This window comes from Pistacia vera, unplaced genomic scaffold, assembly GCF_008641045.1.
Source record: "Pistacia vera cultivar Batoury unplaced genomic scaffold, PisVer_v2 Contig117, whole genome shotgun sequence".
NCBI classification, from domain to species: domain Eukaryota; kingdom Viridiplantae; phylum Streptophyta; class Magnoliopsida; order Sapindales; family Anacardiaceae; genus Pistacia; species Pistacia vera.
Window position 1 is genome coordinate 1,657,741 of NW_022195215.1, and position 26,689 is coordinate 1,684,429.

Genomic DNA, 26,689 nt, shown 5'->3' on the forward strand with positions numbered 1-26,689 from the left:
AACGACAACATTTTGTTTAGTGATCTGTTGCAGAAACTTTTACGTTTTGCGCTTCAGATGTTAACAATTCTCCACCTTGAAGCTCAAAACTTCTACAACCCAGATTTCCTAAGTGCAGCTCACCATGCTAAACTTCCTTCACAGCTCAGTTGCTACCTGTTACTTGACAAACAATAGGTTCAAGCAATGCTTGAACTTGGCAGCAGTGACGATCTTGGTACCCATATTAGCAGGATTATCTTCAGTTGGGACTTTTTTCAAGATGATCAATCCTTGGGCAACTAGATCTCTGATGAAATGAAATCTCACATCCACATGTTTGGTCTTGTCATGATAGACAGGATTCTTGCTCAGGTGAATGGCGATTTGGCTATCTGAATAAATGGTGGCTACTCCATCAATCAAATTCACTTCAGTTAGTATTCCTCGGAGCCATAGTGTTTCCTTGAATACATCAGCAATAGCCGCATACTTTGCCCCAGTTGAGGAGAGTGCCACAATAGGTTGGAGTTGGGATTTCCAGCTCACACAATTTCCTCCCAACGTGAAGACATAGGCAATGGTTGATTTTCTTGTGTATTTATCCCCTGCAAAATCAGAATCTACAAAACCCACAAGATCAAGTGAATTATATCTTTTACAACATTCCAAACCAATATGTGAAGTGCCATTAATATACCTCAAAACCCATTTAAGAGCTGACTAGTGTTCTGACCCAGGATTCGACATAAAACAACTCAACAATGACATAGCAAAGGAAATGTCAGGTCTGGTGCTAATCATGGCATACATAATTGACCCTATTACATTTGCATAAAGGACTTGTTCCATCTTTATTAACTCAGAATCTGTTTTGGTACATTGGTGTTTACTAAGTGTGAAATGACTAGCTAAAGGCATAGATACAACCTTTGATTCATCCATATTAAACTTAGAAACTAGATTTTGCAAGTAGGAGCTTTGAGTTAATCTTAATTCATGATAGTTTCTGTTCCTATGTATTACCATTCCTAATATCTTTTTAGCACATCCTAAGTCTTTCATGTCAAACTCAGTCTTAGGTTTACCCTTTAGTCCATCTATTCTAGATTTAGATTTGCTAATCAAGAGCATGTCATCCACATATAAGAGTAAATACAAAGGCATATTATTATCCAAAGCAAAATAAAAGCAACTATCATATTTGCTCCTATTAAACCCAATTAGGGGTGAGCACCAGTAGCGGGTAGAACCGGAATCGGGGGTAAGAACTGGAACCGGAACCGGAACCTACCCAGAACCTGCACTGTGCGGGTAGGTTCCGGTTCCAATTTTTTGGAACCGCTACTGTGCGGTTCCGGTTTCGGTTCTTGCATGTGGAGGAACCGGAACCGGAACCGGAACCAGAACCTATAAAAAGGGTACCCTGTTTGGAAACTGTAGGGGGTACCCGGTTTGGAACCTGTTTTGAAACCTGTTTGGAACCTGTTTGGAACCTGTTTTGGAACCTGTTTGGAACCTGTTTTGGAACCTATTTGGAACCTGCTTTGGAACCTGTTTTGGAACCNTGCCTAACTTCTTTACTAACTGGGGAATTTATCATCTGCCAAAAGGAAAAGGCCAGGCCATAGATATTTGTGCCCATTAGACAAATCAGTTTCACCTTGTAAAAGATCTATCACATGTTTCCTTTATTCTAAAAACTGACAATAGTGATAGGTCCCACTGGTTTGTTATGTTTACTAGGCTATATATTGTATCAGCTAGGGCTGTTGGAGCATCAAAGAAAGATTGTCTACAACCTGGAATATATTAGCCCCGGCACTGGTATGTTCACACAACTATCACAGCATATATCTTCCTAAAACTGTTCCGAAACAGTGGAAAAAATAAATCATTTTTGCCTAATTACAATACTACAGTGAATATATTGTGTTGATACGTGATTTTAACACCAACGACCTCGCATATGTAAAGTACTAAGAAAGTTTTAGAAATTATACGTGAATGATTATGAGAGTTGATTATGGTGCAAATATTATATATGCTTGCAAAAACATAAATAATAGATTGACAAGAGAAATTTTTATAGTGGTTCAGATGCTTAAAGTGACTTCTACATTTATTGTTATTTTATTATTCTCTAACTATTTTTCTGATATTGCCTGTAAGGCGTATAAAAATGGAGAAATGCTTTGTTACAGAGAAAAATAAATGGTTGAAGCTCTCGTTTATGTCCAGCTCTCATATGCCCAGCCCCTTTTTTCATGACGAGAGGTGCCCATTTATACACCTTTGAGCTCAATGTAATGAGTGATTTTGCAAGTTGCTTTGATGCATGGAGAGCTCTCATTCATCCCGATCCTTTATTTTGATAAAGGTGGGCAAGTGTTATATAATATCTCTTTGAGGCGGTTTGGGTTTTGACAGCTAATGCATTTTGTCTTTTAGGTAGTGTTGACATCAGTGTGTATTTTTGGCACCACAGAACCACCCCCCCCCCCCCCCCCCCCCCCTCCCCTTTGGAGTGCGTAATTGCACTTCAAAAACTCATGTCTTAGATTTGAATGGTTGTCGCACTATAGGCTACAGTATCGAACTGAAGAGCTCGAACTATGCCTGGCGTCAGTGGCGGACCCAGGACTTTTGCCTAGGGGGGGCCCCTCGCTCCGCCACTGTTTGCCACTCAACTAGTGAAAACATAAGAAAATAACATTTAATTCACAAGGAAACACAAGAAAATTGTTACGTGGAAAAACCTATTCAATGTAAAGAGATAAAAAAAACCATGGGAATCTAATGATCCACTTAAATCCAATATAACTAAAAGAGTTTACTGATGCGTTGACAAACATGCAAACGTAGCAAGTGCACTAGTCGCAAAAAGTAATAAAATGATAAGTAGAATATCGTTCCCACGAGGATAGTGTTACTAAGTACCGATTTCTCTAGTTTAAGTCCTAATTGAAGCAACAATCAATTGGATTGATGGAAAATTAATGAACTAAATATAATTTAAGAAAATATAAATGAATGATAATAAATTAAAGCAAAACCCAACAACTTAACTAATTAAACAAAATGCTAAAAAAAATGCTAGGGTGTTAATTTCAAATAGATACGCTAACCTGAATCATAGAATCTATTACCTAAGTTCTAATTCCTTGATTGAAAATTGAATTCCTTAAGTTGTAAAACATACCTTCTCAGACTATATTTTTTTTCTTATCTCTATTAAGCTTCCGCACCCAACAAAATGAAGATTAATAGTTCAATGTCTTTTAAGCTTTATGAAATTCTATCTAGATTTCATAAATTGCTAAACCTATCTCTAGAGTTTGCTTAATCTATGGTATTTATCCCAAGTGACACAATCACAAATCACTTCTCAGTCTTATTGTGAACAATACACATTTGAATGGTGATCAAACATCCAAAAGTCATTAAGCAAAAGAGATAAACATTCAATCATGAAATTAAAACTCAAAGTAAATCAATTCATATAAATTTGAATCATTATATAAAGGTCACATCAAACCTAGCTAAACAACTCAATTCATACTCAAAAACAACATAAAATAACAAAAACAAACTGAATCAAGATTCATCATTGAAAAACAAGCAAAAGATGGATAAATCTTCTCTAATTTGAAGCCCAAATCTTCAATAATCTTCTCCTTCCAAAAGTTACCCTCCAAATGACGAACCAAGACCCTTTTTCTTTCATTTTCATGCCAATTTATACCTCTTTCACTTAAGGACCAAGCCCTACCAAGCCAAAACGCGTCGTTTTATTTTTCACATCTGACGTAGTTTCGTCGCGGTGAAGCTTTTACCTTGCCACGGCGAGAATCGTTCAGGCCAAATTTGAGCATGAAAGAATCTGAATATGGAAAAGTGTTAAACATATGAATTGTAGCCCTTTAAATTATATTTCTACTTGTTCAAGAATCAGTACAATCCGAGGTCTACAGCTCAAGTTATGATAGAAATACTAAAGCATATCTAAAGACGTTTTTCTTCAGTTTCCAATGTACTGTTTACGACTTCAAGCCAAGTTTTCACCCTTGTCCAGTCAGAATTAGGAAAAACCCAAAACATGAAAGTTGTAGCTCTGCTTCTTAGCTTTCCAAAGCTTCTAAAATCAGGTTATTCTGAGTTTCCAAACTCAAGTTACGCAATTTACGTTCAAAACTGTTATTTATGCTTAAAATCATCGTTTAATCTGTAAAGACAAATTAATACAATTATGTAGCAATTATGACCCAAATTGTATGAGAAGTATCCTAAATCCTATCGAAATTCAATGCAAAATCATAGAGAAAAATATGATTATCATTTACAATAACCACAAATCCACCAAAAATATTCCACACAAATTTAGAGCTCAATCACAACTCTAACAAAAGTAAAGTACACGAAGGTTTACAAAAATATGGATTACAATCACTCCAAATCCATGTCCGCATGTAAAAGGGAAGTTGGGAATTGGGGAAGAAAAACTTAATATAAAAAAGACAAAACCTAACTTTTTAATTTTTTAACTGTTTACTTTTTTTTTTTTTTTTTACCTTTCAAAAAAACTTTTCAAATTTTTTCTTAAAGTTAAGGGCAGGCTTGGGCCTATCCTCAAGGGGCTTGGGTCCACCCCTGCCTGGCGTGATCGAGTGTTGAGAGCTAAGACTGCGATTTGAGCACTTGGAGCAATCCGAAGCTGAGCACGATATGATAATTGACATAAAATGTCTACTAGATGATTTCCTGGAGAGAGCTAAATGTTAGAAGCCCAAATGCGCGGCTCAGAGGTCCGAAACGGACAAGCCAACTTAAAATAGTCATACCTTTTGATCCAAAAGGAGTTTTGGAGCCCGTAAGATATCAACATGAAGCTTATTCTGAGCTCTACGTTGTGGCAACAGAGGAACCCAATTGGGACCATTTTCAGGGCCAAAATCCATTGTTTCGACATGTTTCGAGGCTATTTTGAGTTTTCTACGCGTTTTTTCTAATGCTGACAGTTGGTCACGATTTGAAAACTGAGAAGTGATCACAATTTGAGAGCTGAGAACATGATCTAAGGTTTTTCATAATCTTAGAGCTGAGAGTTGATCGTGATTTGAGAGCTAGAAGCTGATCGCGATCTGAGATATTAAAGAACTTGATATGTGCATGCGATCTAAGTGATCTGAAGCGCGCGATCTAAAAAGATCTGATGCATGAGATCTCAAACTAATGAGCGAGCTTAGGGGTTCGATCAGAGAGCATAAAGAGATCGATATGAAGCGCAAAAAGCTTTGATCTAAGAACTCAAGAGCTCTTTATGATCTAAGAGCATAAGGAGTTTGTTCAGAAAGCATATAGCACAAAGAGTTCGATTAGAAAGTGCGAAGCTTGATCTAAGAACACAAGAAGTTCGATCAAAAAGCCGGAAGCTTGATCTGAGAACACAAGGAGTTTGATTAGAAAGCGTGAAGCTTGATCTGAGAACTCGAGATCAGTGATCTAGGCACTCAAAAGCACGATCTAGGTGCTCGAAAGCACGATCTAGCCGCTCGGAAGCACAATCTAAACGATATGAACACGTGATCTGAACGATCTTGAACGCGCGATCTAGATGATCTGAACGATCTTGAACGTGCGATCTGGATGCTCGAAAGCATGATTTGGCTACTCAAAAGCGCGATCTAAATGCTCGAAAGCATGATTTGGCCGATCGGGAGCTCGATTTGAGTGCTCAAAAGCACGATTTGGCGTTTGAGAGCACGATCTGAGTGCTTGAAAGCATGATCTGGCCACTCAGGAGCGCAATCTAAAAGATCTGAACACGTGATCTCAATGATCTTGAACACGTGATCTCAAGATCTTGAGAGCTAGATTGCTTGGGAGCTAGAGAGCTTGGGAGCTCGATAACTTGGGAGCTTGATCTGATCTAAGAGATCTAAGCGTGCAAACTGAGCGATCTAGCCACACGATCTGAGAACTTTGATGCACGTGATCTGAGAGCTTTGATGCACATGATCTGAGCAAGTGAGATCTGAAGCTGAAGATCAAAGCGATCTGAGCTATCTGGCCACATGATATGAGAACTCTAGTACACGTGATCTGAAGCTGAAGATCAGAGCGATCAGAGCGATCGGGCCACGCAATCTAAGAACTCTGATGTGCGAGATCTGAGCACGCAATTTGAAGCTAAGATCAGAGCGATCTGGCCAAGCGATTTGAGAACTCTGATGCGCAATATTTGAGAGATCTGAGCACATGATCCAAAGCTGAAGATAAGAGCAACCTAAGCGTGTGATCTGAGCGATCGGGCCACGCAATCTGAGAACTCTGGCCGCGCCATGAAAAAAGGGCTCGGCGTGATTTTAACACCAACAACTTGCGCGTGGAAAGTGCTAAAAAATTCTTAGAAATTATACGTGAATGATTATGAGAGTTGATTATGGTGCAGAGATTATATATGTTTGCAGAAACATAAATAATAGATTAACAAGAGAGATTTTTATAGTGGTTTGGATGCTTAAAGCGAATCCTACATCCACTATTATTTTATTATTCTCTCACTATTTTTTTGATATTGCCTGTAAAGCGTACAAAAATGGAGAAATGCTTTGTTTACAGAGAAAAACTAATGGTTGAAGCTCTCGTTTGTGCGTAGCTCTCATATGCCTAGCCCCTTTTTCATAAAGAGAGGTGCCCATTTATACACCTTTGAGTTTAACGTAATGAGTGCTTTTGCAAGTTGCCTTAACACATGGAGAGTTTTCATTCATTCTGATCCTTTATTTTGTTAAAGGTGGGACAAGTGTTATATAATATCTTTTTGAGGCGGTTTGAGTTTTGACAGCTAATGCATTTTGTCTTTTAGGTAGTGCTAACATCAGTGTGTATTTTTGGCACAACACAATCAACCCTTTAGAGAGATGTTATAAATCACAACAGAACTTAACTATTGAATAATCGGTTCCAAACTCCTGAAACTTCAAATATCGATATAAATAATGTATTTCCATCCGATTGCAACATTTTTATTTTAGGAATAACAAATGTACTGTGATAAGAGCCTGAAAGTTTATATTTTGTTAGTGATGTAACTGGATTATTATGGAAAAATGTATTTAAATTGTGGAATTTCAATTAATTCTTTCATAAATGCCTTTTATGGGATCATGAGTGTATTTTGAGTGTTTTCAAGCTAAAACAGATATTTGAAGGGAAAAGAATGATGTTGATGGAATTCATGACGCGTAGGAACAAACAGTACAAGAACGGAGTTGAAACGAGAAAGTTGTGATGCGTCGAAGATATAACGTAAAATTTAGAAATCCTTCAAGATGAGCATGCTTCAATATTTCTGTCATAACTTGAGCTGTAGAAATCGGAATTTGATGATTTTCGTGGCGTTGGAAAGCTTATTCAGAGAGCTACAAAGTTCATGTTGATGACTTTACAAAATTCTGAAGATCACGTATGCCTTGGACAGAAAGAACGCTCACTGCAGCGACTATTCTTACCGCCGTGGTGATGGGTCACGGGCTTGTTAGGTTAATGCATTATCCTAATCCAAATCTGAATGGGCTAAGGCATTTACTCTTTTCCTAAGTAAGATCAAAACCCTAGGATTATAAACAAGGGTCTTTAAGAAGTTTTAAGGGAGTTTTTTGAGAGAGGAAAAGGACGGCTATTATTTTGGAGATCGGAATTCTTGAAGATCCCGTTCACCAATTAGAGAAGTTTTATATTTTTCTTTCTTGAACTCATGTTATCGAATACAATGATGGTTTTTATTATTGCAACTATGAACTAAATCTCTTTTCTAGGGTTAAAGATGTAGCCCAATTTATGAATATGTGTTGATGTTATCTTTATTGATTTCTTATTGAGCATTAATTCTAAGTTTTATTATTGTGTGTAATGCTTTCAATTTTTAAGGATCCGAGGGTTGAATGATATCATAGGTTGGGTTGAGATCAAGAGATGAAACCTGATTTGTCTAAGGTAATAAAACCATAGATTGAGCGAACTCTAGAGATAGTTTACCGCGATCTATGAGGCTCTGGTAAATTCTATAGAACTTAATGATCTCTTAGCTTCTAAATCCAACTTAGAGATATTTTGGGTTGTTGTTTAAGGGTTAATTCACTAATTATTCGAGAGAAAATTAAGGGAATATTAGGGAGTTTGGCCTTTAGAATAAGCTTAATTAGGTTAGTAATGATCGTCAATACATATGATTAAATTGGTGTGAAATCTGTACCCTAGGGTTTAGCCATATTGATTTTTATACCAAAGTCATTCTAAAATTCTGATTTTGTTTAGTTGTTAATTTGTTTTCTTTTTCATTAAATTCATTCATAAAATTTGGTTTCATCAAATAGCAATAAAATAAACTAATTTGGTACTTGGTAGGTAGTTCTCTTGGGATTCGACACTCGTTTACTCAAACTTTATTACTTGCACGATTTCGTACATTTGCGAATAGCCTGTCATACTGGAATTTTCGACATTTTTTCTCCTTATTGCAAAATAGGCTTTTGCTTTTTCTTGAAGGCTCACAATCAAATATTTTCATTAGTCAAAGGTGAAAACTACACCAGAAGAGGCCGCACTGAGATGGAATCATTTTTCAATGCCCTTGTTGCTCAATTTAACAACCACGTTTTTCTATTCTCGTGAGCTCCCTTATTTAGCTAAAAATTATTAGTGGAACCACCACCAAATTGAAATTGCTAACTGTATCTTAAGACAAGGATTTTTTTCAATGATATGATCAGATTGGCCTTTGGATGTGAGTGAGTAGTGAATGTCGTGTTGAATGCATGCAAATCGCTTTCTTCTGAAATTATAAGCTTATAATTTCAGTTGAACAACCTAACTTGCTCGTTTTAAGGAATAAACAGGTTTCAAGGTGGGTTTGAATACTTCATATACCTAAAAAAAATTATAAGCTTTGAATTTTGCATATTTCAATACCCTAATTATAACTAAACATATTAAAATTAATGTTTAATGTTTAAGAAATATTGTATGAATTATGTCATAACTTAAACCTCATTCCAACTCAACTTTCTTATAAAAGAATTTTTTAAAGTTACAGGCTTAGCAAAATTGGATTTAAATATGAGGTCTTAAATAAGATATCTATAATCTTTGTGTGTGAATCTTTAGTTAATATATATATATTAATTAACATTATTAGTACAAACTTTAAAGAATTTGAATTAATTAGTCTTATTTGTATAAGAGGAAATATTGCACTTCAAATTCAATGACCCGTGGATCCAAATCTTTGAATGGAAGGAAAAAAGAAATAAAATTAGAAAACTTGGAATGGAAGATGGGACCCTATGGTCGATCAAGGAACCAACATCTAGACCCCACATCTCCCACCACAGTCCCCACCCACGTGTCAACACCTCCTTCGTTTCTGTTCCACACGTGTCGCACTATCAACGGCCACATTCCCTAATTGCGTTATCACCTGGTTCCCATCTTCTCCATCCCACTCCTTTTCTTTTTCTACACACTGCATGAATTCGTCAACCTTTGCATTGCATGCTCTTAATGACTTAGAGAGACGTGTTCTAAAGTATATGGACAAATGGGTCCATTAATTTTGCTTAATTTTCTAAATTAAATCAAATAATTTTATCTTAATTGAATGAAATTGATGGACCGTGAATCTATGATGTTGATGCACAGAAATTTCAGCCATAAAATTTTTAATGGGTTCTTATCCCACATGGGAAGATTTGTCGGAAGCTACTTTTGGAAAAATAAAAAATAAAAAAATATTTATGTAAAAAAAAAAATTTGAAATATTTTCCATAAAATACACTTTGAAGAGTAATATATATATATTAATGAAGAAGAGCTTTGAATAATTTTCCACGTATTGTATGTATAATTCATCTTGATTTATTACTCCAAAATTTATAATTCATAATTACAATCATATCATCTTCTAAATAAGATGAAAGATTTAAGTTGAATGTGACCCAAAGGTCCTTTTTTTTTTTTTTTTTTGACCAGGGGTATTCGGCCAGCTTGCAAGCATATCAACTAATCCCTCGAGACTCTGAAGTTAACAGTCAAGTAAATCCTCTCAGTGGTCATCTCTATTAGCAACTCAGGTGGATCGAATTCAAGACTTCTTGAATAATACACTTAAAAGTCCTAATTGACCGCTGGATTACTCATTGGTGGTTTAAAGGGCCATTTTCAATTTCCCATTGAATGTTTTCCACATTTGTTAATTTCGAAGCGATAAATTATATGAATCACAAACTCTTTCTTACAATATATGAATTGCCCCGTTTAATTCATTTATTATATGGTGGGGGGTCAGTTTTAAATTGATGTCACATCTCAACCATCTTCTCCATTACGTCAATTGTAAACCGATAATATCAACTTTGTTAAACATCAATATCACATTTGGATCTTGTGTCAATTAAAGGACCCTAAAAGGTGGCAATAATATTATATCACCAAATAAACTTTGAATTAATTTGAGTAAGCATGATGGTTTGAGCCATCGATGTAATGAGAGGGTGTACATAATTTGGCATGCAGCTGATCAGGCTTAGATATTATTGTTGTGAGTGAATGCTGAAAAGGCGTCGTATTGAATTAATGGAACGGTGTCGTTTTGATACAGCTCCTAGATGATCCTAACTGCTGATTTAGAGGAAATACCAACGGTTGAGATCAAGCCTCCAGTCAACGCTATAAAAGGATTAGGGTTTCTTATTGTAACAGTAGATCAAAACATAAAAGTTGAGAGCCGTATTTCGTTTTCTTGGTGAGATTAGGGTTCTTTCTTGTTGGGTCTGATTTCAGTGTAATCTGTGGGTTTCTTGAGTGGTTTGGGTTAATCAATCCAGGGAAGAACTACTGTGTTCTTGTTATAGGGATTTCCAGGTTAGAGGAGTCCTAGGGCAGATTACGGGTTTGAATCAGAGTTGTTTGATCTAGGTTCTTGGGTGTCAATCTTTGTAATCGTGACTGTAATCGGTTGTTCTTTAATCATAGTGCAGCGAACTCCCTTTCCGGAGTTCAACGTGGATGTAGCTTGCTCAAATCGGGCAAGTGAACCACGGTAAAGATCCGGTGTTTATTGTATGTGGTTTTCTAGTTTCTTGCTTGTTTCTAGTTGCATCTTGGTTGATTGCATAACAGTGGTATCAGAGCCATCGTCCCAGGGGTGTATCTAGGTTTTAGAAATCTTTCAATTTTTGATGAATCGAAAAATTAGGGTTTGCTCGAAAAATTAGGGTTTGCTCGAAAAATTAGGGTTTCTCAGATTTTAGGGGTTTCTCAATCCAAAGAGTCCTAGAGCCTTAGAACTTTGATTCTTACTGAGTTTTGGGGTTATCTTTGTGAGATTAGATCACAAACACTGGTTAAGGAGAGTAATCTTGGTCAGTGCCGTGAGTCTGTACCTGTAGTGTTCTTTTTCAGTTGTCTGTCCAGTTTAAGGGTATATAGGTTGGAAACCAGTGACCGCCTTAAAAACTGCCTGGCAGTATTTGGCAACTTCTGGTGTAACAACGCCACTTACTCCTTAGACTGTATCACACTGTCTGTAAAATACCATGAGCACTACACGTATGGAGATCTCCCAATACGATGGGAAGATTGATTTCGGGAGTTGGAAGAAGAAAATGAAGGCTCTGCTTTCACATAATAAAGTCGGCCTTGCACTGGAGAAGGATCAAAAGAAATGGTCCGAGGAGAAATTGAAGGAGAAGGAGGAGATTGATAAAGCAGCCTACAATCTGATAGTGATGAACCTCTCAGACAGTGTATTGAGGAAGGTTGATGGAATCGAAACCCCTCTAGGGTTATGGGGTAAACTCGAAACTTTGTATGCACTTCAATCTACACCAAACTTAGCTTTTCTCAAGGGTGCTTTGTTTTCTTATAAAATGGATAGTAGCAAGACAATAGAGGAGAACCTAGATGAATTCCTAAAAAAGACCTTAATTTTAAAGGGCACAGATCAGGAACTAGGAGAGACTAGTCTAGCCATGATACTGTTAAACTCCATTACCGAAGATTATCTTATTGTTAAGAATGCACTTCAGTATTCCGGTACTGTCCCTAGTGTTGACTTGATTGTGGCTGGTCTTAAGGCTAGAAAACTTGAGTTAAAAGTCCAAAAACAAAATGGGAGTAACCTGTTTGTTAGGGAAAAACCAGATACCTTTCAATCTGGTAAAGGCAGTCAACCTAGACAGGGGTCCAAAAACAAGAAACGGGGTAAATGGAACAATAAGCATAAGGCAGAGTCTAGAAAATGTTTTTTTCTGCAATAAAACTGGTTATCTGAAAAAGAATTGCTTTGAATGGCTTAAGAAACAAAAGCAGGGAAACACAGAAAGTAACCTAGCCTCATCCAAACACTTAGCTGAAGAAACAGAGGTGCTTATTATCTCTATGTCTGACAATACAAGAGAGTGGGTGTTAGATTCTGGGTGCTCTTTTCACATGAGTCCCAATAGGGACTGGTTTCATGACTTTGAGGAATATGATAGGGAGACTGTGTTCATGGGGAACAACAATGCCTGTAGGGTCAAAGGTAAAGGTAGTATAACCCTTAGACTCTGTAGTGGGAAACTAATAAAGCTTACTCATGTTAGGTACATTCCAGAACTCAAAAGAAACCTCATATCCTTAGGAACCTTAGATGAGGAAGGATGCTGTTACAGAGCCGAAAATGGGTGGTTGAATGTGTATAAAAACCAGAATCTAATTCTGAAAAGAGAAAAAAAGAATGGGTTATACATCCTATGTGGAGAATATTATTCTGATTGCCTAAGTTCTTCTTTTGTCACCCCAGATATGTCAGTGACAGAAAAATGACACCTTAGGATGGGACATATGAGTCAGAGGGGACTAGATATCCTAAGTAACCAAGGCATGTTAGGAAAAGACACTGCTACAACCTTAGAATTTTGTGAGAATTGCTTTTTAGGAAAATAGCACAGAGTCAATTTCCAAAAAGGCATACACCTGGCCAAAGGTTGTTTAGAATACATACACTCAGACTTATGGGGACCTGAGAGAGTGAGGTCTCATGGGGGCAGTAGTTACTTTATGCCCATTGTAGATGACTTTAGCAGAAAAGTGTGGATTTACTCCCTTAGAACTAAGGACCAGGCACTGTCTAAATTTCAAGAGCGGAAAGCCCTAGTGGAAAACCAACTAGACAGAAAGGTAAAAACTTTAAGGACTGACAATGGATTAGAGTACTGTAACACTGAGTTTGATAAGTTTTGTAGTGAGCAAGGAATCCTAAGACATAGAACTGTGAGAAGAACCCCTCAGCAGAATGGGGTAGCTGAGAGGATGAATAGGACACTCATGGAAAAAGTCAGATGCTTGTTGTTCACTTCAGGGTTACCTAATACCTTCTAGGGAGAGGCGTTGTCCACTGCAGCCTATTTGATAAATAGGAGCCCCTCTACTGCCATAAATTTTAGATGTCCTGAAGAAGTATGGTCAGGAAGAAAGCCTGGGTTAAGCCATTTGAGAATTTTTGGGTGTGCAGCCTTTGCACATACAGTGGGAGGAAAGTTAGAGCCTAGATCCACAAGTGTGTGTTCCTAGGATATCAAGATGGTACCAAGGGGTACAGGCTCTGGGACATAAATTCACCAGGGGTAAAAATCATCATTTCTAGGGATGTGGTCTTTAATGAAGGGGCGTTCCCTTGTAAAACCACTGAACAGAACACTGGTACAAGCACCCCAACTAAACCTACCAAGGATACAACTGAGAGTACAACCATTGAGGTGGAGCCTGTGGGTTAGCAGGCTAAACCACCTCAACCCAATGAGGAACATGCAACTGAAAACCAACCAGGATCAGAGGACCTTGGATCTGATAGTGAAGAAAATGAAGCAGTTGCCTCAGAGCCCCAACATGCACAATTAGAACACTATCAACTTGCCAGAGGTAGAATAAGGAGGGAGGTAAGACCCCCTGCCAGGTTCTCTTATGCTGAACTAATATACACTGCTTTGCTTGCAGGAACAGGGATTCAAAGAACAGAACCAGACTCATATGAAGAAGCAATGAACTCTAAGGAAAGGGAAAAATGGAGGCAAGCAATGGTAGAGGAAATGAGGTCACTTGAGGTAAACAGAACCTGGTCCCTGGTTCTCAAACCCAAGGATCAAAAACTAATATAATGCAGATGGTTGTACAAGATTAAAGAAGGAATCTCAGCTACTGACCCCCTTAGGTACAAAGCCAGGTTAGTAGCTAAGGATTATACCCAACGTGAAGGAATAGACTTCAATGAAGTCTTTTTCCCTGTAGTCAAGTATAAAACCATTAGGTTAATGTTCTTCATTGTTGCCCATTATAACCTAGAGTTAGAACAGATGGATGTTACCACTGCCTTTCTGCATGGTACCTTAGAAGAGGAGATTTATATGAGCCAACCCCTAGGTTTTATTGATCCCAAGAAACCTGACCATGTGTGCATCCTACAAAATCACTGTATGGGCTGAAATAGTCCCCAAGACAGTGGTATAAGAGGTTTGACAATTTCATTGTAAGTATAGGATACACTAGGAGTAGATATGACAATTGTTTTTATTTCAATTTGAATCATAATCTGTCTGTATACCTTTTACTGTATGTGGATGATATGTTACTTGTGAGTGAGTCTAAGTCAAAAATTCATGAGTTAAAGGGTCAGCTTAGGTCAGAATTTGACATGAAGGATCTAGGAAATGCCAAAAGAATCCTAGGAATGGACATTATCAGGAATAGGGGTAAACATGAATTAATCATTAGGCAGAAATCATTCTTAGAAAAACTTGTGTCTAAATTTGGTATGGCTGACTCAAAACCAGTGTCTATGCCTCTTGCAAACCATGTTATGTTAAACAAGAGCCAATGCCCCTCAACTGAATCTGGGATAATCAAAATGGAATCTGTCCCCTATGCAAATGTTGTTAGATCTGTGATGTATGGAATGATCAGTAGCAGACCAGACCTGTCCTATTCTATTTCCTTACTGAGCAGATTCATGGCAAATCCAGGCAGTGAGCACTAGACTGCCTTAAAGGGAGTATTAAGGTACATTAATGGTACCCTGAATGTTGGTTTAAACTTTTGTAAAAGGCATAATACACTTGACTTGGTGGGTTTTGTAGATTCTGACTTTGCAGGTGACAAAGACACAAGGAAATCCACCACCTCATATTACTTTACCCTTGGAGGAAATTGCATTAGCTGGAAGTCACAGCTTCAGCCCATTGTTGCTCTCTCAACAATTGAAGCAGAATATATTGCTATTGCTGATGTGTTTAAAGAAGCTGTATGGCTGCAAGGTTTGTTAGCCGAAGCAAAACTGACTGATGGCAAGGTTACTGTATTCTCAGATAGTCAGAGTGCAATCCATCTCAGTAAGAATCCAGTTTACCATGAGCGGACCAAGCATGTGGATGTCCGCTTCCACTTCGTCAGAGACTTAGTAACACAGGGGGTAATTGATCTTGTAAAGGTATCCACTGAAGATAATCCTGCTGACATGGGAACCAAGGTTGTCTCGCCTGCAAAGTTCAAGTACTGCTTGAACCTGCTGCATGTAAGATAACCTGTGAAGATCAGAACAATGATGGAACTGTTTGGGTTTGCTGCACTGTGAATGTTTAGCATTCAAGGTGGAGATTGTTGTGCGTGAATGCTGAAACGGCATAGTACTGAATTAATGGAACGGTGTCGTTTTGATACATCTCTTTGATACATCTCCTGGATGATCCTAACCGTTGATTCAGAGGAAATACCAACAGTTGAGATCAAGCCTCCAGTGAACGCTATAAAAGGATTAGGGTTTCTTATTGTAACAGTAGATCAAAACATAAAAGTTGAGAGCCGTATTTCGTTTTCTTTTGTGAGATTAGGGTTCTTTCTTTTAGGTCTGATTTCAGTGTAATCTGTGGGTTTCTTGAGTGTTTTGGGTTAATCAATCAAGGGAAGAACTACAGTGTTCTTGTTATAGGGATTTCCAGGTTAGAGGAGTCCTAGGGCAGATTACGGGTTTGAATCAGAGTTGTTTGATCTAGGTTCTTGGGTGTCAATCTTTGTAATCGTGACTTAATCGGTTGTTCTTTAATCATAGTGCAACGAACTCCCTTTTCGGAGTTCAACGTGGATGTAGCTTGCTCAAATCGGGCAAGTGAACCACGGTAAAGATCCGGTGTTTATTGTATGTGGTTTTCTGGTTTCTTGCTTGTTTCTGGTTGCATCTTGGTTGATTGCATAACAATTATCATGCCATTATATTGTTTATTTTATTTGAAATTATATTAAATATTATAAAATACTAACCGTTGTTACAAAAATCTATAACAACTAGAGATGTTCAATCGACCATGGTAAGATTGGGTAGGATGTGCGTGTGATTAATGAAAATCAGTAAGTATATGAAAGTAAACCAAATCATAAGAACATAAGACAATTTTTAAAATAGTTCAGTGGGTTAAGACCAAACCTACATCCACTGTTATGTTATTACTTTGAATTGTGAAGAGGGCGATTATAAGCGAAATATTACAGAGGAGAGTCAATCATGCTTCAGCAAGCTAGAATTACTTTACTAAGCGGGCTTTTCTCTCCGTCTTAAGGGGGTTGTTCTCTTGTTTTCCCTTTTTTCAGATCCTTTGATTGGAGGTAGAGTCCCCCTTTTATACAAGCTTTCATACAATGGTTGAAATTTGGTAGACTACAGGGTGTATTACATGCGTAATCTCCCGTAATCTGGATCTGGGTCAATCCTCTCCCACACTTAAGTCAGAACAATCATACTTAGGGTCGAGCGACACATGGACGATCCTGGTTGCTCGATCTTGGCATGGTTTCTGGATAGTTGGCGCGAATCGGACTGCAGGAAAATCATGCACTACATTAACATATATTATTACTAGGAAGTATATCTGAGCCAATAAATCTATTCCATCCAATATATTCAAATGTTAAGTGAGGATATATAACTGGGCTTGGACTGTGCTTATTAGCATCTTCTCTCTAGTTAGGAGACTAGAACTAAATTTAGTATTACCTTTACTAAAGAGAAGGGACATAATTTTCAGTTGCACAAGGAATCGTCAGAAAATAAAGACATGTACACTTTCTTTTTTTCTTTTTTTTTTTATTGTTGATGGGTTGATATTAAAATTCCGTTTTCATCAAATTATGACATGGAAAGAAGGTTTACAATTGGACAAATCTTATCTCATCTTTCTGCTTATCGGAAAAGGAAAGGGATGAATAGGATTTTTATTTCAGACCTCGTTCTCCCTTTCTAAAAAAAGGAATGGCCAAACATCAATAATGCTGTCTCTCTTCTTTTCTATTCATATATATTTCTACAAATTTATAAATAATTAATTTTATATATTAAAATACACATCTAATTTGATTTACAAGATGACCAATTACAAGAGCCAATTCATTTAAGAACCACTCCTTTACGTAAATACTTTAATAAGAATGTTTCCTTCTTGAAATTTGCCTAATAAGAATGTTTGAAGTTTATAGTAACATGGGGTGTTTTTTTTTTAATTTGCCAATAAAAAAATATTAATTATTAATCAATCTTGGGTCATGCCAAGGTTGAGTTTTTGTGCTCTCGTTCGTATCCTCAAGATTTATGGGTATTAGACCCCAACCAATAACATTGCCAAATGCATACGTGATAAAATTTTATCGGATAGAGATATGCAAACGAGGTGGTAAACCCAACTCTACCTAAAATTTTTCCTTCTTTTATACCCTCAACTTTAATTGCATATAAGGCGTACGTACCAAACCGATCCTAAAACAAATTGAGTAAAAATTTATGCTAAAAAAAATTTATTAAGTGAATGGAAATGAATTTCTAATTATATGAAATAGTCACATGTTGAGTGGAATTTAGTTTCACTATGCTCAAGTTTCTAATTCTGCACTTCATTGGTGCATCCGTCTTGGAAAAGTGATTCGACAGATTTCAATGCATGTGCTTAAGCATACTCGGTATCAGTTTACGCTTCAGGTTGAGAGTGAAACTGTGTGAGCTTTCATGGTTTTATTATTAAAGAATAATTGTCAATATTCAATCAATAAATTAAATTGATATCTGTCGTTAACATATATACACCAATTAACATTATTAGTACAAACTTTAAAGAATGGCCTCTTCCATTTACTGAGTTTTAATTTTTTTAAATTTGGCCTTGTATACTTGGCGTTGCAGTTGGATCTTGACAGGAGCATCACCTGTGGGAAGGTTAGCTTGGTTGATGACTGACATTAATCACAAAAATATTTTTGAACCTCCCACATGAAAAAGCAAAGTACAAGTAACGTTATTATATCCAATAAATTCTTGCAGTATTCAGTTCTCAAACACAAAAGCATCCAAAATAAAATAGGCTTTTGCTTTTTCTTGAACGTTCACAATCAAATATTTTCATTAGCCAAAGGTGAAAACTACACCAGAACAGGCCGCACTGAGGTGGAATCATTTTTCAATGCCCTTTCGAATATTTCTTAAATCGGGCTATAATTAATTATACCCCAAACAAACGCCATTTCTCTGCTCGTGAGCTCCCTTATTTAGCCAAACATTTTTAGTGGAACCAGCACCAGCTTTCAATACAATGAAATTGAAATTGCAAGCTGTATCTTAAGAGAGAAAAGGAAAGTGGAATTCAATTGACATTAAAAGGGTCAAAGGAGAAACAAATATTTATGAGCCACATGAAGAGTTTAAAAGTATTGAACCCAAATCGACGGTTAGATCACATGAACCCGAACCGGACCTACTTCAACCGTCAGATTATATGAAAGTAGCATAACATCACAGCAAAAGTAAGAAACGTGAAAGGCTTGGGGAAGATAACTAAGGCGTTAGAAAAACGATGGCCAGCCAGTTGTTCAACACCACTAGAGGTGACTTTCTTAAAGAGAATTAATTACCATGAATAGGAATGTGGTAGACGTGTAATTATGTTGAAGTTGACTCATGTTTGCCTTAACGCGGAATGAAATCTGACATTGATAAAGCATTTGTCCAGCCCATCGTGCGTTCATCGCGCGAGTTCACATCATTCTTCATATTTGTATGCGCCTGTCTTGTGTTCATCGAGTTCAATAATCATTTTTCAATGCCCTTTTGAATATTTCTTAAATTGGGCTATAATTATACCCCCATTTTCTCTTCCCGTGAGCTCCTTTGTTTAGCTAAACACTTTTAGTGGAACCACCACCAGCTTTCAATACGAGCAAATTGAAATTGCATGCTGTATCTTAACACAGAAAAAGGAAAGTCTTTATCACCAAAGAACTGGAACTCAATTGACATTAAAAGGGTAAAAGGAGAAATTAATATATATGAGTTTGAAAATTTGTTATAAATATTTACCTGTAAAATTATCTTGCCAACTCCTCCCATTCCTTAACAATTACCCAATAAAACTCCCTGAAAATTTGTTAAACTCAGAATCAGAATAAAGAAAAAGATATCTTAAATAGATTACTGAAAGGTATAGTTGTTGAGTTACCGAATACGCCGTTGGTTCAATGTTTGTTTTACCAAAACTAGCAGCCTAAACAAACAGAACAAATGGATATAAATCAAACGTGAACAAATGAGGAGAGCAAGAAATGGCAGCGATGGAGATAAAGAATACTAATAAATCAAACATGGAAGCATATGCTCTTGTGATGAAAAAATTATATATGTATGAAGTAAGAAAGCGAAGGGAGTACCTCAAAAAGGAAGATTGAAGGATAGATGAGGATTTGGTAGCCACACCATCTTAAGAAACAGATTTTCTTCTTTCTTCGAAGCATGAAGAAATCAAGAGCTCAAGAAAATGGCTGGAGATATGGAAAGTTTTGCAAGGAAAGTGTTGCAGATTTAGTGTTGTGTTTATGATATTTTATTTGGTCCCTTCCAGCAATACTTTTTAGTTTTTATAGTCAAAAAGTTTAAATAAAACTGAAAATTGCAGTAAGCATGGGCTTGCAGCAGCTGGTTACAGCTCACTCGTGATAAGCTGTAGAAAAAGGGTGAGAAAATAGAAAGAAAAAGAGTTCTTGAATGTTGTTGAGTGATGTGATGAATGCCTAACTTCTTCTCTACTAACTGGGGAATTTATCATCTGCCAAAAGGAAAAGGCTAAGGCCACAATTATTTATCTGTGCCCGTTAGACAAATCAGTTTCACGTTTATGGTGTAACTCACAGTCACCAGTTATGACTTGATATCTTCTGATGCTTTTCATTAGATTTTTTGCTAGTTTGGGAAAAAAAATTGACTCAGATCGGGAAAAAAATTGTAGTCAATTTCTGGAGGTCACTTGCTTGCAGGACAGAGGTTGGCGGATGGAAAGAAAAATGGCCTAGTGAATATGAATTCACACGTACATAACGCATCAATTAAATTATAGTATATGTTGATTGAGTTTGAGAGTGAAATTGCTTAAGATTTTATGGTTTCGTTATCAAAGAATAATTGTAGATATTGACTCGATAAATGAAATTGATATTTTCAAAGATTTGGATTATAAAACTTTAGCTTTCCAAACCGACCATTGTCCAGGTTAATAATGTGAGACTTTATTATTTATAATTTGAGAAGGGATCGATAAGTATAATGTAGTTGTCATAGCAGAATGGAAAATAGATTAGGGTAGCTAAATTTAGAATTAATTGGCAATTTGGAAAATAGAGAATATTGCTTTTACTATGAAATATATGATGACACTATAGATCTGAGGCTGTGAAACGTCTTAGCAAAGCTACAAAAGAATTGATACACTGGTTGGATCGATGTGTAAAGTTGTCTGGTCCACCATGTGCGCAGAAAATAATGTATCAAGAAATGACTCATACAAGAAATAAGTTAACGAGTTAAATGTTTCCTTCTTAAGAGAAGTGTTATGCCAACACGTCTCCATTAAAGATTAGTATATATATTATACATACAGAATATATATATATATATATGGTAACTACTGAAAAATATCTGACATCTAAAATCAAATATATCAATCATTTTTGTATATATATATATAAATATATATATATATATATATATTATATATATATATATAATATATATATATATATGTGGTTATTATTTATTGTCTACAACATTTTTAATTGGTATCTTAATTACATGTTAAAAAAGTCATAATGGACTTACGTATATTATGATTGATCCAGAAATTAATTATATAATTTATAAAATGAGAAGTGATTGATAGGTGAATATATAATTAATTAATTATTAATTATATATTAAGGATTTTTTTCAATGATATGATCAGATTGGGCCTTTGGATGTGAGTAGTGAATGTCGTTGAATGCATGCTAATCGCTTTCTTCTAAAATTCAAGTTTAATGTGGGTTTGGATATTTCAAATACTTAAAAAGAAAAAACTATAAGTTTTAAATTTTACATATTTCAATACCCTAATTATAACTAAACGTATTAAAACTAAAACCTATTATTTAAGAAATGTTGTATGAATTATGTTATAACTTAAACCTCACTCCAATTTTACTTTCTTATAAAAGAATTTTTTAAAGTCATAAGATTAGCAAAACTGGAATTGAATATGAGGTCCTAAATAAGATATCTATAGTTTTTGTATGCGAATATTTAGTTAACATATATACATTAATTAACATTATTAGTACAAATTTTAAAGAATTTGAATTAATTAGTCTGCTGTATATAAGAGGAAATATTGCACTTCAAATTCAATGACTTGTGGATCCAAATCTCTGAATGGAAGGAAAAAAGAAATAAAATTGGAAGATTGGAAAATAAAGATAGGTAGAAAACATGGAATGCAAGATGGATCAAGGAACCAACATCTCGACCCCACATCTACACATCTCCCACCACAGTCCCACCCACGTGTCAACACCTCCTTCGCTTCTGTTCCACACGTGTCGCTCTATCAACGGCCACATTCCCTACTTGCGTCATCACCTGGTTCTCCCACCTTCTCTATCTTACTCCTTTTCTTTTTCTACACGCTGCATGAATTCGTTATTCGTCAACCTTTGAATTGAATGCTCTTAATGACTAATTTCCCCATAATTTCACTACGTGTCAACTAATAATTGGTACATGATAAAATTTTAAGATTAGCTGATTGTATTTAATTCCTCCCCACCTACCGCAGTCGTTTATTCTTTGCTCATATAAAAGACTGGCCATGGCTACTCTATGCAACCTTTCAAGATTATTTTACGAAATTCTCTGGTAAACCAATAACCATTTTGGTGCAAAGGAGAATGCTGGGGTTGAGGGAAAAGCAGGGGTAAGAAGTGGAATGATGTGCTTAGTCGGAGATGTGAAAAGATTTTTTAAGGGTGATAATATGAAATTCTTTGCTTCAATTACAATCTTAATTGTTTTGCTACATTGGGATTGGTAAAAAAAATTGACTCACAAGGGGAAAAGGGCCGAGTAAAAATGAATTCGTACAGAATCACATCAATTAAATTCTAGTCTTCTCTTATTTATATGTTGATTGAGATTGTGAATGAAACTGCATGAGATTTCATGGTATTGTTATCAAATAATAATTGTAGTTATTGACTCAATAAATGAAATTGATATTTTTAAAGATTTGGATTCTAAAACTTTGGTTTTTCAGACTGATTCTTGTCTAGTTTTAACAAATACATATACTTTATACTTGTTTCTTTGTAATCAGATATTCATATTTGCTTTATTTAGGTGACCATGAAAATAAACAACCTAACTTGTTGAGCTGAAATTATTCATAAGCTTTGAATACCCTAAATAGCATTAAGAAATTATTCATAAGCTTTTAATACCCTAAATAGCATTAAACGTGTTAAAACTAAAGTTTATTTGTTAAGAAATGTTGCATGAATTATATCATAACTTAAATCTTACTCCAACGCTACTTTCTTAGGACATAATAATTATAATTATATCTATAATATTTGGTTTGATTTTTTCTATGCGAATCTTTCGTCAACATATATCCATCAATTAACATTATTAGTACAAACATTAAAGAATTTTAATTAATTAGTCTTCTATATATAAGAGGAAATATTGAACTTTAAATTCAATTCATTTGACCAAATTATTCAAAGATTTGGATCCACAAGTTATTGAATTTGTTTTCAAGGTTTTCCAATTGACAACTTTATTATTAAAAAAAAAAAAAATTAGCCACCACTAAAAAAAATATATATATTTGATTATTGTATGATTTTAGATAGCACTATCATATTGATTCGTATGGGTCTCTTCATCTTATTAATTTGGCTGGGAGATCACTTAGTTAATATTTTTTTTAATTGTTAAATAAAATAGACAAAGCATATATAGATTACCTACCGAGAATATTGTCTAAAGAAAAATCAATTCTCCTTAATTTGACTGGGAAATTTCACGTGGTTTCTGTCTCAATCTCAATCAACATATGTGTAAAGAAGAAGGGAAGTGAAGAAAACTAGAATCTAATTGAACATATGGGGAAAGTTGATTTGATGATGTGTTTTGTTTAACGTGCTTCTAGAATTTGCAAGAAACATCTCACATGCTTTCCACCTCATTATTTTCCTCTTATATAGAAGTAAATTTGAAATTCCTATCAACTTTTATGTTTTTAGTGAGATAATATCTCAATCAACATGCCTACAGAACAAGGGATGTGTATTGAATAGATTCCTTTATCGTAATTAATTATAAAATCAAATTGACATTACCTAACTAAAAAATTTGGTAAAAGCTATTATTTATCAAATAATTCGTCACTAAAATCTGTTTTTATTGTTATTATTCTCTTATATTCACGCATACTATCACAGTATGAAATATGAATACAAAAGAACACATGTCAATTGTCAAGCTCAAACCTTGATGAGTTTTTTTTTTTTTTTTTTTCTTAATTTCTTTTAATAAGTATAAACTAACGTAAAGACAAGTTAAAATATAAAATTCGTTGAAGATTAGCACTTTATCGAAGGGCTTAAAGTTATAACATTAATTAAATCATCACATTCATACTTAATTTAGATGACTTCATCGTAGAGATGAAGCAATGCAGAGGAAATAATAATTAACATAATTAATAAGCATGGTGTGATAAATGTTCATTTAAACTACTCTTGTGTGTATTATTCAAGAGATCCTGTATTCGAGTCCTTCCTCGATTGTTATTAGAGGTAGCCATTGGACTCTAACCTGACAGATAGTTTTAGGGTCTCGGAAGATTAGTTGAGGTGTGCGTAAGCTAGTTCGGACACTTTTAATCAAAATACAAAATGTAAAGCAAGTGACAACCGGTCACTTTTGATCTATATATTCAAAACTTAAGACATTTGCACCTAAGAATTTTCTTATATTGGTTTATTGATCATATTCTTATGATCATTTTTATCTGACTCTTAATTAATTAATTTGAATATTAAAAGCAGATTATGTATGTTATAAGAAGATTATAAATTCATATATATTTGGATAAAATAAAAGGGTATTAAGGTAATATCAAATCATGGAATTGAGTAAACAATCAATTTCATTGCCCTATAAATACTACTGATGTGTCACTTATCCCACAATCATCAGTATGACTCACTTTCAAAGTTTGAGTCATCTTCACAAAATTTCTTTTACTTTTTAGCATAAAAATGAGAAGGTCCCCATACAGCTAGCGACGCCAACGGCTTGAACAGATGACCCTAGACACCTGGAGAGGACCAGAAACTCTTAGCCTACATTCAGCAACATGGCCATGGAAGCTGGCTTTCCTTGCCTGAGAAAACAGGTCAACCGTCAACTTTTGGTTCTCTTTTGAGTTATTACATATTTATTTTATCGAGCCTTGTTTTTTATGGTTTTTATGGACTCAACGCATATGCCGGTAATCAATAAGTAGCTTTCTCATAGTTATGCCCTCAAAAAATTGTTAAATCTTGTAACAACTTGTTGTGAGTGAATGCTGAAACGATGTCGTACTGATTATTAGTGGAACGGTGTCGTTTTGAGACAGCTCCAAGATGATCCTGACAGTTGATTCAGAGAAAAAATCTAACGGATGAAAACAAGCCTCAAGTCAACACTATAAAAGGATTGAGTCTTTGCACAAACAGTAGATCAAACGTAAGAGAGAGAGCCTGTGTTTCGTATTCTTCGATCAATTAGGTTCTTAATTTTCTGAGTCTGATTTCAGTTGTAATCTGTGGGTATTTTAAGTGGTTTTTGGGTTAATCAGTCAAGGGAAGAACTTCTGTGTTCTTGGTATAGGAATTTCCAGGTTAGAGTATACCTAGGGCAGATTACGAGTTTGAATAAGAGTTGTTTGATTTAGGGTTTTGGGCATATTCTTGTAATCGTGAATGTAAGTGATTGTTCAATAATCATAGTGCAGCGAACTCCCTTTTCCGGAGTTCAACGTGGATGTAGCTTGCTCAAATAGGGCAAGTGAACCACGGTAAAATCCAGTGGTGATTGGTTGTGTTTCTTGTTTTCTTTATGGTTTGTGATTGTTTCTTAGGTGATTGCATAACAGTGGTATCAGAGCCAAAGTTCTAAGGTGTGTCTAGGTTTAGAAATCGATTAATTCTTGACGAATTCGAAAATTAGGGTTTGTTAGGAAAAAATTAGAGTTTGTCAGATTTTAGGGGTTTTTTGATCTAAAGGTTTCTAGAGCTTTAGGACTTCGAATCTTGCTAATTCTTGGGGTTAATTCGTGAGATTAGATCACAAACACGAATCAAAGAGAGAAATCTTGGTTATTACCTAGGGGCTATTCTAGTACTGTTCACTTCTATCTTATCTGTCAAGTTTAAGGGTACATCGACTAGAAACCAGTAACCGCCTTAAAAATTGTCTGGCAGTACTTGGCGACCTGTGGTATAACAATGCCACTTATACCTTAAACTATCCTGCCCTGCTGTTACAGTACGATGAGTGCTACCCGTATGGAGATCTCCCAATACGATGGAAATATCGATTTCGAGAGCTGGAAGAAGAAAATGAAAGCTTTGCTTTCACACAACAAAGTCGGTCTTGCATTGGAGAAGGACCCAAAGAAATGGTCCGAGGAGAAATTGAAGGAGAAGGAGGAGATTGACGAAGCAACCTACAATCTGATCGTGATGAACCTCTCAGACAGCGTACCGAGAAAGGTTGATGGAATCGAAACTCCTCTAGGGTTATGGGGTAAACTCGAAACTTTGTATGCTCTTCAATCTACACAAAATTTAGCCTTTCTTAAGGGTGCTCTATTTTCATATAAAATGGACAGTAACAAGACAATAGAGGAGAACCTAGATGAATTCCTCAAAATGACCTTAATTTTAAAGGGCACATATCAGGAATTAGGAGAAACCAGTTTAGCCATGATACTACTAAACTCCATTACTGAGGATTATCTTGTAGTTAAGAATGCACTTCAATACTCCGGTACTGTCCCTAGTGTTAAATTGATTGTGGCTAGTCTTAAGGCTAGAGAACTTGAGTTAAAAGTCCAAAAACGAAATGGGAGTAACCTGTTAGTTAGGGGAAAGCTAGACATCTTTCAATCTAGAAAAGGAAGTCAATCTAGCCAGGGATCCAAAAACAAGAAACGGGGTAAATGGAACAATAAGCATAAGGCAGAGTCTAGAAAATGCTTATTTGGTAATAAAATTGGTCATCTGA

General features: G+C 35.7%; 1 long non-coding RNA gene across 1 annotated transcript; it reads right to left on the reverse strand.

Annotated features, from left to right (window-relative positions):
* Positions 1 to 18,375: 18,375 nt before the first annotated feature.
* On the reverse strand, positions 18,376 to 19,942 carry LOC116107746. The gene is made up of 4 exons (XR_004124530.1): positions 19,753 to 19,942; positions 19,545 to 19,589; positions 19,406 to 19,462; positions 18,376 to 19,289 (listed from the first exon to the last, which is right to left on the reverse strand). It is a non-coding gene; the product is annotated as an uncharacterized LOC116107746 (long non-coding RNA).
* Positions 19,943 to 26,689: the final 6,747 nt, after the last annotated feature.